The sequence below is a fragment of the Ceratotherium simum genome, chromosome 3, assembly GCF_057802395.1.
Source record: "Ceratotherium simum simum isolate JZ-2026a chromosome 3, ASM5780239v1, whole genome shotgun sequence".
In the NCBI taxonomy this organism is placed as follows: Eukaryota; Metazoa; Chordata; class Mammalia; order Perissodactyla; family Rhinocerotidae; genus Ceratotherium; species Ceratotherium simum.
Genome location: NC_141902.1, coordinates 16,957,168 through 16,969,538, shown reverse-complemented (window position 1 = coordinate 16,969,538; position 12,371 = coordinate 16,957,168). Strand labels below are relative to the sequence as shown.

The window sequence follows — 12,371 nt, the reverse complement described above, 5'->3', positions numbered from 1 at the left end:
TTTGAAAACTGTGGCTTTTTTTTTTTTTTTTTACATTTTCTGTTGTCTTCATTATGAGAAAATGAGACTCCAAGTAGTATCGTGTCTTGATTCTTCAATACCACGTCCTGTTTTAAAGATGACACGTTCTTCAGATGTTAATGTGTCCTTTAAAAGTCCTGATTTATTTGACTTTGGTTTATGTTGATGCATGCTCATGGTTATGAAATTTCTGATTATTTAGGAAATAATTTTTAAAGTATCTTTAGGGTAGACACCCTAAAGTTATGACTGAATTGGCTGCTTGTATTTTTAAGGACTTTTAGTACAAAGGTCAAGAAGTTCATTTAAATGCATGAACTCTCCAACCTATACAAGCGATATAGGTACTTATGACTTTATGACCACACTTTGATGGTTCCACCCCTCTCCCCAATTTCCTCCTCTCCTTTTTTCCTTTCCTCCCCTCTATATTTACTATCATTGCAAGTTTTCTTAGAGTCCTTCTTTGCCTATGGTTTGTAAGTGAAAGAAAGATGCACCTACAGACGTTACTCAACCTACAGTATTTGGTACCATTCAGATGCAAGAGAGTGGCTGGAGTAAGGAATTTTACTCATGCCTTTTTAAAATTAGGGAGTAAGACATATAGAGAAATTAATCATGTCTCTTCTGCTTCTATTAAGTTTACCTTTGAGAAACATGGAGAGTAGAGAGTAGGGGTGTGGAACAAACCAACAGAACTTCTGCTGGAATATTGTAACAGATTTACTGACAAATATTTTCCAACAGATTTTTACCAAAAGGCAGTTTTTGTTCTTCTTTACTAACAGACTGTAACTGTACTTCTGGTTGGCAGCAGCTGCATCATTATAACACTAAAAAGCAACCTTGGCTAATATCATTACCTTATGTAACATACGAAATAAAGAATAACTTGAATTTCAAAGACTTTTTATATGTTAACTTTACTGATGACGAACTGTTTTCAATGCAGGCAACAAACCTTGCCGGGAAGAGAAATTCTCCCTCAAATTACTTCCTTCTTTTAGACTTAACGAATGGGGGTAGATTTATGTTTTTGCCCATTCTTTCATCTGCTGGCAACTATTTTAAGACATCTGTGTAAGACAGATTCTGATGAACTTGGGAAAGTCACAAGACCTCAGTTTCTTCAATGGTAAAAGGAAAGGCATTTTTCTACTGTCCTTTCTTGCTCATCAATGCCAATGCCCAGACAAGAAATACACGGAAAGCCCAGGGTACCCCCAAACTTGTGAGATTTCTAGAAGTCTCAAAAAATACTCAATATATTTAAAGCCGCATAATAAAAACCAGGTGGCCGGTGGTTCCTCAGGTTGGGCTGGTAGTGGTGTGAGCAGGGGTCTTTGGGGTCACCCTAAAACCCTCCCCAAGTCTTGGCATCTCGTTCAACTTCCCTAAGAACGGATAAACCAGGGCCTGCCTGCGTCCCTGCGTGGTGTCGACGGAGAAATGGATTCTTCTTGCTCCCATGGAGTTTTGCCTTCTGGGTGCGCATGGCTCCGGCTCCCGGGCGGGTGATGCCTGGGGCTGGCGAGCATCCCCACGCAGGACACTGGCCGCACACACCGGAGCACACACGCGAGCATGTCCCTGCGAACCAGCTTGGGCGCATGGTTTCCTCCCTTGAATTCTTTAACGCTGAGACCGTGGGGTGATTTTTCGAGAATCAGTGAGTGCCCCTGCGATGTTTTGCAACGGCTAACACAATACATATCAGGTTCCTTTGCAGTTTTGTGGTTTGCTCTCAGTTACGGCCAGAAACCGGAACCGAAGGAGAGGGAGAAATCAGGGAATGTTCGCAGACGGCCGTGCTCTGGGCTGCACGGTCTGCAGCCTCTAAGGCGTGGAGGATGGGACGGAGGAGGAGCAGAACACGGAGAAAGGAGAAAGCTCAGGAAAAATACTCACGCCAATGGGTAAAAGGGAAAAGGTGAGAAGGACTGGAGTAGGAGAGGGAACCAATGGGTGGGAGAGGCGGAGGAAGAAGGGGGAGGGGCAGAAGCCAATCGGTGAGGCGGCCCGACAGCGAGGACGCGGTCCCGCGCGCTCGCTCCCCTCCCTCCGGCTCGAGCGCTCGCGCCTTCCCAGGCTCCCGGGAGACGAGGGCAGGGGCGGGGCCCAGCCGGGCGGGCGGCGCGGGAGGCGTCGCGAGGTGAGGGCGGCGGGGGCGGGGGATTGTGGGGAGGGCGGCGCGGGCGCGCGCGCGCGCCCCCGTCGAGACTGCCCCGCCGCTCCGCCCCCGGCCGGGTGTGTGGCTGCGCGCGCGCGCGTGCGTCCCGGCGGTGCGCGCCGGGAGAGATGCTGAGGTAAAGTTCGGGAGAGAGGGAGAGACATCCGTCAGCCGAGGGAGCCCGAGTGGCCGCCATTACTGAGCCCGGCGCGGCGGCGGGCGCTGGGGAAGGGGGGAGGGTCGGGGCCACCGCTGGTGGTGGGGAGGGGGGGTGGGTGACCCGGCCGCGGGAGCCGTAGGGCTTGAGGTTTCGGGGCGTGTGTGTCGGGGAGGGTGGGGGGAGGTGGCCGAAGGGACGCGGCGCTCGGTGAGCGCGCCGGGGAAGAGGCGAGCCGAGAGTGGAGGAGGAGGCGGCGGCGGCGGGAGCGCTCCCCAGGAATGTCGCTGCCGCCGCCACCGCCGGGGCCGCTGCCGTTGAGGAGGAGACGGAGGAGACCGGCGGTGTTAGGTAGGACCGTGCGCCCGCAGCTCCTCGGGGCCTGCCCGCCCGCCCCCTCCCCGCCGGGGACCCTCCCGCCGCCCCGCTCGGGCGCCGCCGCCGGTTGTAACCAGTTCAGGGCTGGGGCCCCGCCGTCGCCGCCGGGGGAGCCTGGCGCCGCGCTCCGTCCTCGCAGGCCGGGCGGGCAGCGGCGGCCGCGGGGGACACGGTCGGCGTGAAGGGCAGAGAGGCCGGGGAGGGGGCGCTCTCCCCACAGGTGACGGGGCCGGGGGCGGCGGAGGCCTGGCGGCCGGGACCGCTCTCGCCCTGGTGGCGGGCGGTACGTGGGGAAGGACGGTGGCGGTGTCCGTTGGCCGGGCGGCCGCCGTTAACGAGTTCCACCTGGCGGGGGGAGAAGGGGTGGGCGCCTCCCCGAGGAAACACGATCTGGGTTGCAAACTTAAGCGCCTTTCGGCGGATCGGCCCTTTCACTCTCCCCCCGTTGCCCCGCGCCTCCCTCGTTCCCTTCAGTTTCCCATCTGCCGCTGCAGCGCGGGTAGGGGTGAGAAGTTGCACTGCGCAACCCCGACGCGGAGTCCTGTCGGCGGCCTGCGCCTGGGCTGGGGCTTTGATATGGAGTTTTCGCTGGAATAACCTCTAGATTCTCCCTGTTTCCACTAAAGAAAAGTATCGGGGTGGGGGTGGGGGTGGGGAACGGCGCGGGAGCGCGCGCGCACTTATCCACACAAATCCACTCACTCCCTCGCCCCCGCCCTCCCCGGCGTTATTAGAAATGCAGGGGAGGTGGAGGCTCCGGGTGTAGTCGAGGCTGGAAGGTGCTCGGAAGTCAGGGCGAGCGAGGAGGACGTTTAGTAAAATTCCGAGAAAGTTGCAGGGGAGACGCTTAGACTTTTACCATATGATAGAAATCCAACTTGGGCCCATGCTTAATAAATGGGAATTTAAATGTTTTAAATGTAGACCAAAATAGGCACGCAGATGGTGTGTACGCGCGTTTTTAAGTTTAAATTCCCAAAGATGATTTGCTTTTTCTTTTGCGATAGGGAGGAAACGATATCATTCAGAAAAAATGTTCAGGTGTAAAACAGTGAAATACGTCGCTGTATTTACTAGTCTTTGCTTATGCTGCCTTCTACAGGTGTTGGGCCCGGGAGGGGTGGGGGGCTTTGCAGGCTCCGCTTAAAACAAATCCAAAACCAACGTTCGGTTTGAACAGGGTAGTGGAGGGTGTTTCTTTGCATTGAGAATCTCATTCACTTCAGGGAATATTTCTCTAAGTCGTCATTTAAACTGGTTAACAAAAATTTGATGTAGATGCAACTATTCGGAAAAATATTTGGTCAAATAAGATATATTAGTAAAATGTGTTTGGAGATGCTTTACTGTCAATTCCAGTTTATTTTACTTTAATATGATAAAACTGTATTCTTATTTAGTATTTTTAGATATACATACTGACCATATCGGTAACCTACTAGACAGTTTCTAGATTAAGGTTTTCCATTTTAAGTTGCCTTCTCGTTTTTGGCTCTTTCATCTGTTCTTTGTAATTGACCCACATTTCTTGTACCTATAGTAGAGCAGAGGAAGAGAGTGAATGAGTGCTGGTCACCAACAATTTGAGTAGGCCTTGGAGTACTTTATGACTAAACATACATGATTGAAACGCTGAGTGTATCTATGCATTTAACTTTCAAGAACTAGCACTATTGATCTGATTGAGGTAAAGCAGAAATTAGAACGATACAGAGGACTAGCTAACAGTCGATTTGGTTGTCACGTGTAGGCGATGTTTTTTAACCCCCCCTCAGCATGTCTTATTTTACTATTCTTTGTTCATTAATTATAAGAGCATTGGGGAATGGGGTGGGTTACACTTTGATATAAGAAAGAATTGTCACAGAATTCTGATATGTTTATTAGTTTTTAGCACACCCCCCATTTAAATTAGTTTAGCAATTTTAAAAAAATGCAAAATTAATCTCTTAACTCTGTTACATGGTATTTATCTAAATATTTTGAAACCATCCTTCCCGCCTATTCCTTTTTTTTCTGAGTGGTAGATTTAGTACATTTACTCTTTTGGAGAAAATAAATTATTTTGACCTTGAAAGTTAAGATTTTTTTAGGGAATAAAATACTGTATTTGCATTCATTTTTTGGAATTGAGGTTGTGATATAGCTTAGAATACTAGTTTTGTAACTCACTTTTTTAAATTGAAGAAAAAGTTATGTCTCATGAAGACTGTACTAAACTTTCACTTTTTCAACGTTAGCAGGACTTAAGTGTTGCTTTTAGTATTGACTTCTTAAATATGAAATGGCGTGATAGAGATTTTCTTGGTAGCTACAGAATAAGATTTAATTGTCACTACTTCAGTTTCCATAGATGACATTTTAAAAACTATTTATTTGGGCTGTAAGATCCATGATTTTTTCTTTGTACACCAAGAAGATATGGAAATAATGTAATTGACTTAAGAAGCATCGTGTAGTGTTCTGTTTTAGTAGTCTTTGTTCCTAAAAGATGTTTGTAAAATACCTTAAGTACACCAGGGGAATTTAGTTTTTAAAAGAAGTGTCTAGAAACTTCGATAAAGTGGTCCACCATCTGGTGACTTGAGTAATCAAGCTCCTGTTTGATTAAGTGAAGATTGTTGTTGCTCATTTTATCTAACCGGGAAAAACCATATTAGAAATTAAGGAAGATACTTCAATGCTAAGAATTTTAAGTATGAACTTTAAATTAGTTGGTTTTCAAACTCTGTTTCTTGGACCCCTTATGTATTTTTCCTAGATGTCTTGAGACTTGCTCTGACAACCCACCTCCCAAACCAGGGCAGCTTCTATTTTTGTGTGTTATATGTATTGTACTTAAATATAAGAAATCCTTGGAAAAAATCATCTGTGTTTAAAAAAAAATTGAAAGCCTCTGATTTGTTATTCATTAATTCATATTACCATTATTTAGTACTTACTGTGTGCCTGGCCTTGGGGATACCAAGATAAATTAGCGATGGTGTAACTCAAGCTTTGGTTGAAGAGGTAGTAACTGTAAAGGAGTAAATAGAAAAGGAACAACTGTTTCTATCAGGGCCTGTTTGGGAATCCTTTACAGAAGAAGAAACATTTGAATTTGGATCTTTTAACTGCAAGTAGCATTTTAAACGTAAGAGAGATGGTAAACAAGGTTGATCTTTTTTCACTGTATTTTGTAGATTGATTGTCCGCGATACCTGAGATTTGCAGTCAAATAAATAGGTTGTTAATCTTTGGTCATGTCTATATGTTTTACTCCTTGGAATTAGAACTGTTACTGGGCTGGGGCCAGTTGGTGGCGTAGTGGTTAAGTTCACGTGCTCCTCTTCGATGGCCCCGGGTTCACAGTTTTGGATCCCGGGCACGTACCTACACACTGCTCGTCAAGCCATGCTGTGGCGGTGTCCCACGTACAAAATAGAGGAAGATTGGAGTGGATATTAGTTCAGGGACAATCTTCCTCAAGCAAAAAGGGGAAGATTGGCAACAGATTTTAGCCCAGGGTCAATCTTCCTTACCAAGGAATAAAAAAAAGAACTATTACTTGGGGAAAAGAGTTATGCGTAACTTTGTAATTTTAGGGTTAAAATGTGACTAGTTTGTGTCCCTTGGTTAGATTCTCAAGCTTTTCATCACGAAGAGTTAATGGTTAAAGTGAATTTTCATTTTTCTAGTTTCATATTAGATTTAGCCTATTTTATTGTCCCCGACCAATATTTTATTGAGCAGCTAGGCACTGTGAGTGATACAGGGAAATATAAAATATTGCTACCTTAAAAGAGCTTATAGCTCTAGTAGGGAGAGAGCTCCACAATTTAGGAATAGTTAAATGCCAGTTCAAGATAGAGTAGAAGACCGTATACAAGGCAGTACATACTGATTTAAAAGTTGGTGTAAAGGAATTTAGATAAAGGAGATAATCTTTAGAAGTTGCTAGGATTGGGATAAGTGAGAAAAAAAGACATTTAGGCAGGTTAATGCCACTGTGGACCAAAAGCACAGGGAGGTGCAGGATAGATTGGCAGGTGAGGGGAAAATATAAGGTAAAAATGTGACAGCTTCAGTTTGTATCTTATGAGCCAAATTGAAAGATTTGGAGAAAAGTATTGACACAAGGCTAATAAAAGGAGTGATGGGGAAATAAATAATGTTTGCATTACTATCTTTGCTTGTTGGTGTATTTGGCATTGTCAAACAGCCTTGGAAAAACTTGTACCTGGCATCTGATATGGTATAGTTTATTTTCTTCCTTGTTGATCATGTACTCTTCCTGATACAAAATTTTATATTTCTTTCCTTACCTAACCTTTTCAGAGCCAAAATAATATGTCTTTTTATTTATTTTTATTTTGGTTGACTGTTTAGAGAACTAGGGGAAAATTATCATTCCTATGATCTGGGGAATTGAAAGATCCAGATTTCTACTCCTCTCTATTAACCAAGTGTGTAACTCTTTGAGTGTTTCTTAGAAGAGTATTAAATCAAATCGTGTCATATAATTTTCTAAAGTTTACGATCTTGAAACTTAGGTTGCTAATCTGGACTTGCCTCATTTCATTTCTGTATTTTCATTTGTCTTTGGAAATACTTTCACCTGAAACTTAAATGATACCGCTATCTGCTGCTGAAACTGATTAGTTTTTCATTAAGAAACATTGACTTATTTGTCTTTATTTCTTATATCTGGTAGCCTGTCACCAAACTCTCTGTCTTGGATTGCTCTTTTCAGTTCTGTGATAGTTCAGGTGCTTTCAAGCCTCCAGTATTTGTCCATCTCTTGGGCTTTGTGCCCTACCAAATCTAATTTTGTATTCCGCTTCTAGTCTATAATGACTTCTTAGTACTTATTACAAGGTCTAACTCTTGTTTGCCCTTGAAGACATTCTATAGTCATCTCTTCAGAAGTAAATGAAATAAGAAGTCTCTACTTTCCAATGTGGCACCTGTGCTCAACTACTCCACCCTAATCACACATCAGGAATGACTTCTTTTTAAAATCCAAATCCAGTCTGTTTTTCAAAGTTCACTCAAATCCTCTCTCCTCACTGAAACTTGGATCTTTTGCAAGAGGTCTGCAGATTATGGCTTCTGGGCCAAATCAGGCCTTCTGCCTGTTAGCTTGGTACATTTTGAAATGGTTGAGGGAGGAATTAAAAGAATAATATTTTGTGATGTGTTAAAATTATATGAAATTGGAAGTTCAGTGTCTATAAACACAGTCATGGGCATTTGTTTAAGTATTGTCTATGGCTTTTTTTGTGCTATGACAGCAGAGTTGAATAGTTGTTACACTGTATGGAATGCAAAGCTTAAAATACTCACTTTCTGGCCTTTTACAGAAAAAGTTTTGCAAGCCCTGTCTAATCCAGCTTATACTGATCTTCATTTCTTTGAATTCGTTTATCAGTTCCATAGTACAGTCATGCACTGAAGAAGATGTTTGGTCAATGACGGACCAAATATACTTTGGTGGTCCCATAAGATTAATACCATATAGCATAGGTGTGTAGTAGGTTATACCATCTAGGTTTGTGTAAGTACACTCCATGATGTTCACACAATGAGATCGTCCATTGACGCATTTCTCAGAACATGTCCCTGTGGTTAAGGAACGCATGATTGTATAGCACACTGCCTTTGTCTCCTCAGCTGTGGTACTATAAAGCTTCTTAAAAATAGTGAGGAAAAATGCTTTTGGGCATTTTTTTTTTAATCTGTACTTCATTTTTAGTCTGTGCTCCTTCCTAAGTTCTTACTTGACCTCTTAATGTTCCTATCATTAAAAAAATTGTTAAAACTTACCTAAGTAGTTTGTATAATGAAAATAATGGTTTCCCTCCGTTGTAGTATTACCATATTGAATGTGAAATTATGCTCTTGCCCCACCCTTCTCAGTTCTCCAAAGTGAGGATAAGGAACTCAGACTCTGGAAGGGAGGTGAGCATATTCATAGCACTGGCTTAGTGAAATTCCCTATACCTACCTTTGTACCCTCAAAACCTCTGACATAAGGCTAAGCAGATAATAGCTGGGCACAGTGAATACTTAATGGGTTGTTTACATAGGTTGATATAAATGAGATGACCTTTGGTTCACAGAATAAGGAAATGGTGTAGGAAAAGTTTAGAATAACTTTCTACACCAAGGCCTCAGAGACATAACATGTTAGAGGAAAGTATAGATTAAATAATAGGGTAGGCAGTTAATCTTTTGGGAATAGTTTAGGTCATTGGTTTTCAAATATTTTATGCAGTGAAACTTTTTTTCAAGCAGTAAATACTTGATAGAAGATAAAAATGGGTAAAAGCAACATTGCCTTTGCTGAGTAGGGCTTGGGGAGCTCCCAGAATACTGCCTATTTGGACCCGCCTGGAAGTGCTTCCATTGAGTCTTGAGGCTTACTGTTGATAAGCCCATAGTTTGTGTTAATGAGCAGACTATAGGTCTTGAAAAAAACCTGAACTTTTTATATTAGGATATTCTGCTGTCCTAGACATTATGGGCCCATAGTACTGTGTGATTTTTGTTAATTTTGGCTACAAGTGTGGCTTCAAGATTATTAGTGGTTTAGGATCTGAGTCTGGAGATTGATTCGTTTAGTCATCAAATATTTGAGCACTACTGGGTGTCGATCACTGTTCTGGATGCTGGGAATGTGGTAAAAAAACAAGAAAATTTCCATGCTAACAGAGTTTAATCCTGAATCCTATCAGGATATACTCCAGGTTATTTAGTCATTAGATAAATTGTTCAAATTTTTAATAGATTCTCTTTTTATTCACCTGATTATAGTCTTATCTAAAGACTGACTCACAGGAATGATGACTTTTTAGCATTCCTTTCAACCTTAAAATTGTATACTTAAGTGGTAGAAACCTTGGTCAAAGAAAATATTATAGAATATGATTGATTCTCATACAGATATTACATTGTTTAATTATTTGACTGATTTTATATGTTAAAATGGCTTTTCGTTTCCTCTTTTAATATTTCACAGCACTGATAAATGTCTTCGAGAATGAGCGACATTAAGAAAAGTAATATATCAGTATTATACTATATTCATCTTTTAGTATACAGTTGATATTTTTATTCTTAAACTATTCTAGATAAGTTTACCTAAGATTGTGGCATATATGATAACCTTTGAGCTTGGATCTGTCTTCTCTTTTGAATAGTTGTTTATATAAAGATATTTTATTTATTTGACTTAAGATGGAGCACGTAATTATAAATCTCCTTCTGTGTGACTAGGTCTTGAAAGTGTAATTTCCTACAATATTTGTGATTTTTAAAAAATGATTAAGGGGCCAGCCTGGTGGCGTAGTGGTTAAGTTCGCGTGCTCTGCTTCTGGCAGCTCGGGGTTTGCAGGTTCAGATTCCGGGCGTGGACCTGTGCACCACTCATCAAGCCACGCTGTGGCAGGCGTCCCACGTAAAATAGAGGAAGATGGACACGGATGTTAGCCCAGGGCCAGTCTTCCTCAGCAAAAAAGAGGAGGATTGGCAACAGGTGTTAGCTCAGGGCTAATCTTCCTCACACACACAAAAAAGATTAAATATCAAAACTAGAAATTAGATGATTATTCTGTTTGAATACATTAATATAGATCATAATCTTTATGCTGATGGCTTAATTTTTGACTAAATTTTTGGGACCTTGAAATGAAATATATGTATATGTTCTCCATAAATAGCTTTAGAAAAATCTTTTAGATTAATAAATTACAGCACTTATTTAGTAAACAACATGCTTTTTTTTTTGCCAAAGAATTAAAAGCATTTTGATTTTAGTATTTATTAGGATTCATGCATTTATTGAGTGGCTACTATGTGGGAGGCACTGTTTTAGGCTCTTGGGATATATTGATGAAATAAACAAAAATTTGTGTCTTTGTGCATCTTTATTAAACCTGCAGTGGGGTGGAGAGAAGGATAGAGTTAATGACAATTAATAAAAAAGTAAGTTGTATGCTAAGTTAGGAGGTAAGGAGTTAGCAAGGGGGGTTAGGGGGGTTGTAGGGAAAGGTAAGTGCCAAAGCAGGAGCATGCTTAGCATGTTGAGGAACAGCTCAGTGTTCTCTGTTAACTGGAGCAGCAGGAGAATGGGGAGAATAGTGTGAGAGTAAGATAGGGTTGGAGAAGGCAGATCTTTCATAAGCCATTGAAAGGACTTGGCTTTTACTTGTAGGAGCCACTGGAGGGTATAGAGCAGAAGAATGGGAGGCTCTGACTGCTGTGATATGAATGGATTGGGGAAGAGGAACAGGAATGGAAGCAGGGCTATTAGTTTAGAAGCCTTTGGAATAATCTAGGGCCAGAGATGATGATGGGTGGGGTGAGAGTTATAGCAGTAAAGGTAGTGAAAAGTGATAAATTCTGGATCTATTTTGAAAATCGGGCCAATAGGAATTTTCTGACACAGTATACTAAAAAGTATAAAATATTTTAAAAATTGTACCTTCTATTAATGAATGCAACAGTTTTGTGAGAAGGTATAAAACAAAAAAATTTTAGTTTAAATCCAGGATTACTAAGAATCTAGTTTTTCAGTTTCCTAGATTCCTTGTAGAACTTAAAAATTTTTTTTTTTTTTTTTTTTTTTTTTTTGCAGAAAGCAACTTCGTGTTATTAAAACTCTATTAAGAGGAGCATGTTATGTTTGAATGGCTTAGTAAAATATCTTAGAAAACTTAGTTGTAGAGATAGTTTCATTTCAGCAGACAGTTGTAGGACAGTTCCACTCAAATTAAATGTTGTCAGTTTCTGTAAGGATCTTAATCTAAACATTTCCTTGAAATAAAGTATTAAGTTTATAAGATAATCTTAAAGGCAAAATGAGAAACTGCATTGCATACTATTAAAAGCAGCACTAATGCTTAAGAAAGTAAAGATTGGTCAAGAGACTTAACCCTCTAACTTTAAGTCATTGCTACTGTTGTCTTGGTTTCTTCGTGGGTAAAAATAAGCATGATGCTGGATGTTATGAGAAGACAAGAACAAGTTATATGAAAGTAAAGTTAACGTCAAAAATAAAAAAGATGTGTGTGGATTGACATAATCAAATATTACCATTAAGCATATTTGAAAGGAATTTTCCAGTTCAACAGCTCACATAGAGACATTGGCCATTAGTTTATTATTGGGACGATAAAAACCAGAAAGGATTCTTTTTTTCTCAGCACAGAAGAAAAACTACCTTGGTTAGTTAATGGAGGGCAATTTTGATATGCATGTTGAGGGCCAGTGGATAACTCATGGATGTATAAACTATCCAAGTATCTGAAATTAAATTCCCTTATAACCTATTACAGCCAACCTCATGAAAGCTATCTTTGTCCCATGAGGTTGTAAGACCATCCTCACTGAAACAAATGGCAAAATCTTTTTGAGGGCAGTGTGGTGACAGTTTTTTTCTGGTCTAGGGTTTCTCAAACTTTTTTTAAATCTGAAAACACTTTTTTAAACTAAAGCCGAGTTAAGTAAACCGGTAAATCAGATAAAAGAAAGCACTGCTCTGATGAGACAGTTGGAAGGAGAGAGCAACTGTTTGCCCAGTATCCTTACTTTTCACCTCTAGGTGAAAGAATTTTTCCACTGTAGTTTGAAAATCGCTGTATGGTGAGTCATGACATAAGC

General features: G+C 41.3%; 1 protein-coding gene across 3 annotated transcripts in view; it reads left to right on the top strand.

Annotated features, from left to right (window-relative positions):
- The first annotated feature begins 2,268 nt into the window (after nt 1-2,268).
- The window catches only part of ARHGAP5 (Rho GTPase activating protein 5), an 80,911-nt gene continuing 70,808 nt past the window's right edge, over nt 2,269-12,371 (top strand). For 2 of the 3 annotated variants that reach the window (XM_087422773.1, XM_004421136.3), the window contains exon 1: nt 2,595-2,702. The gene's annotated coding sequence lies outside the window, so the exon portion shown is untranslated. Of the gene's footprint in view, nt 2,331-2,594; nt 2,703-12,371 lie in introns of those variants that run through there. The other variant, XM_014780420.2, reaches the window with a different exon arrangement.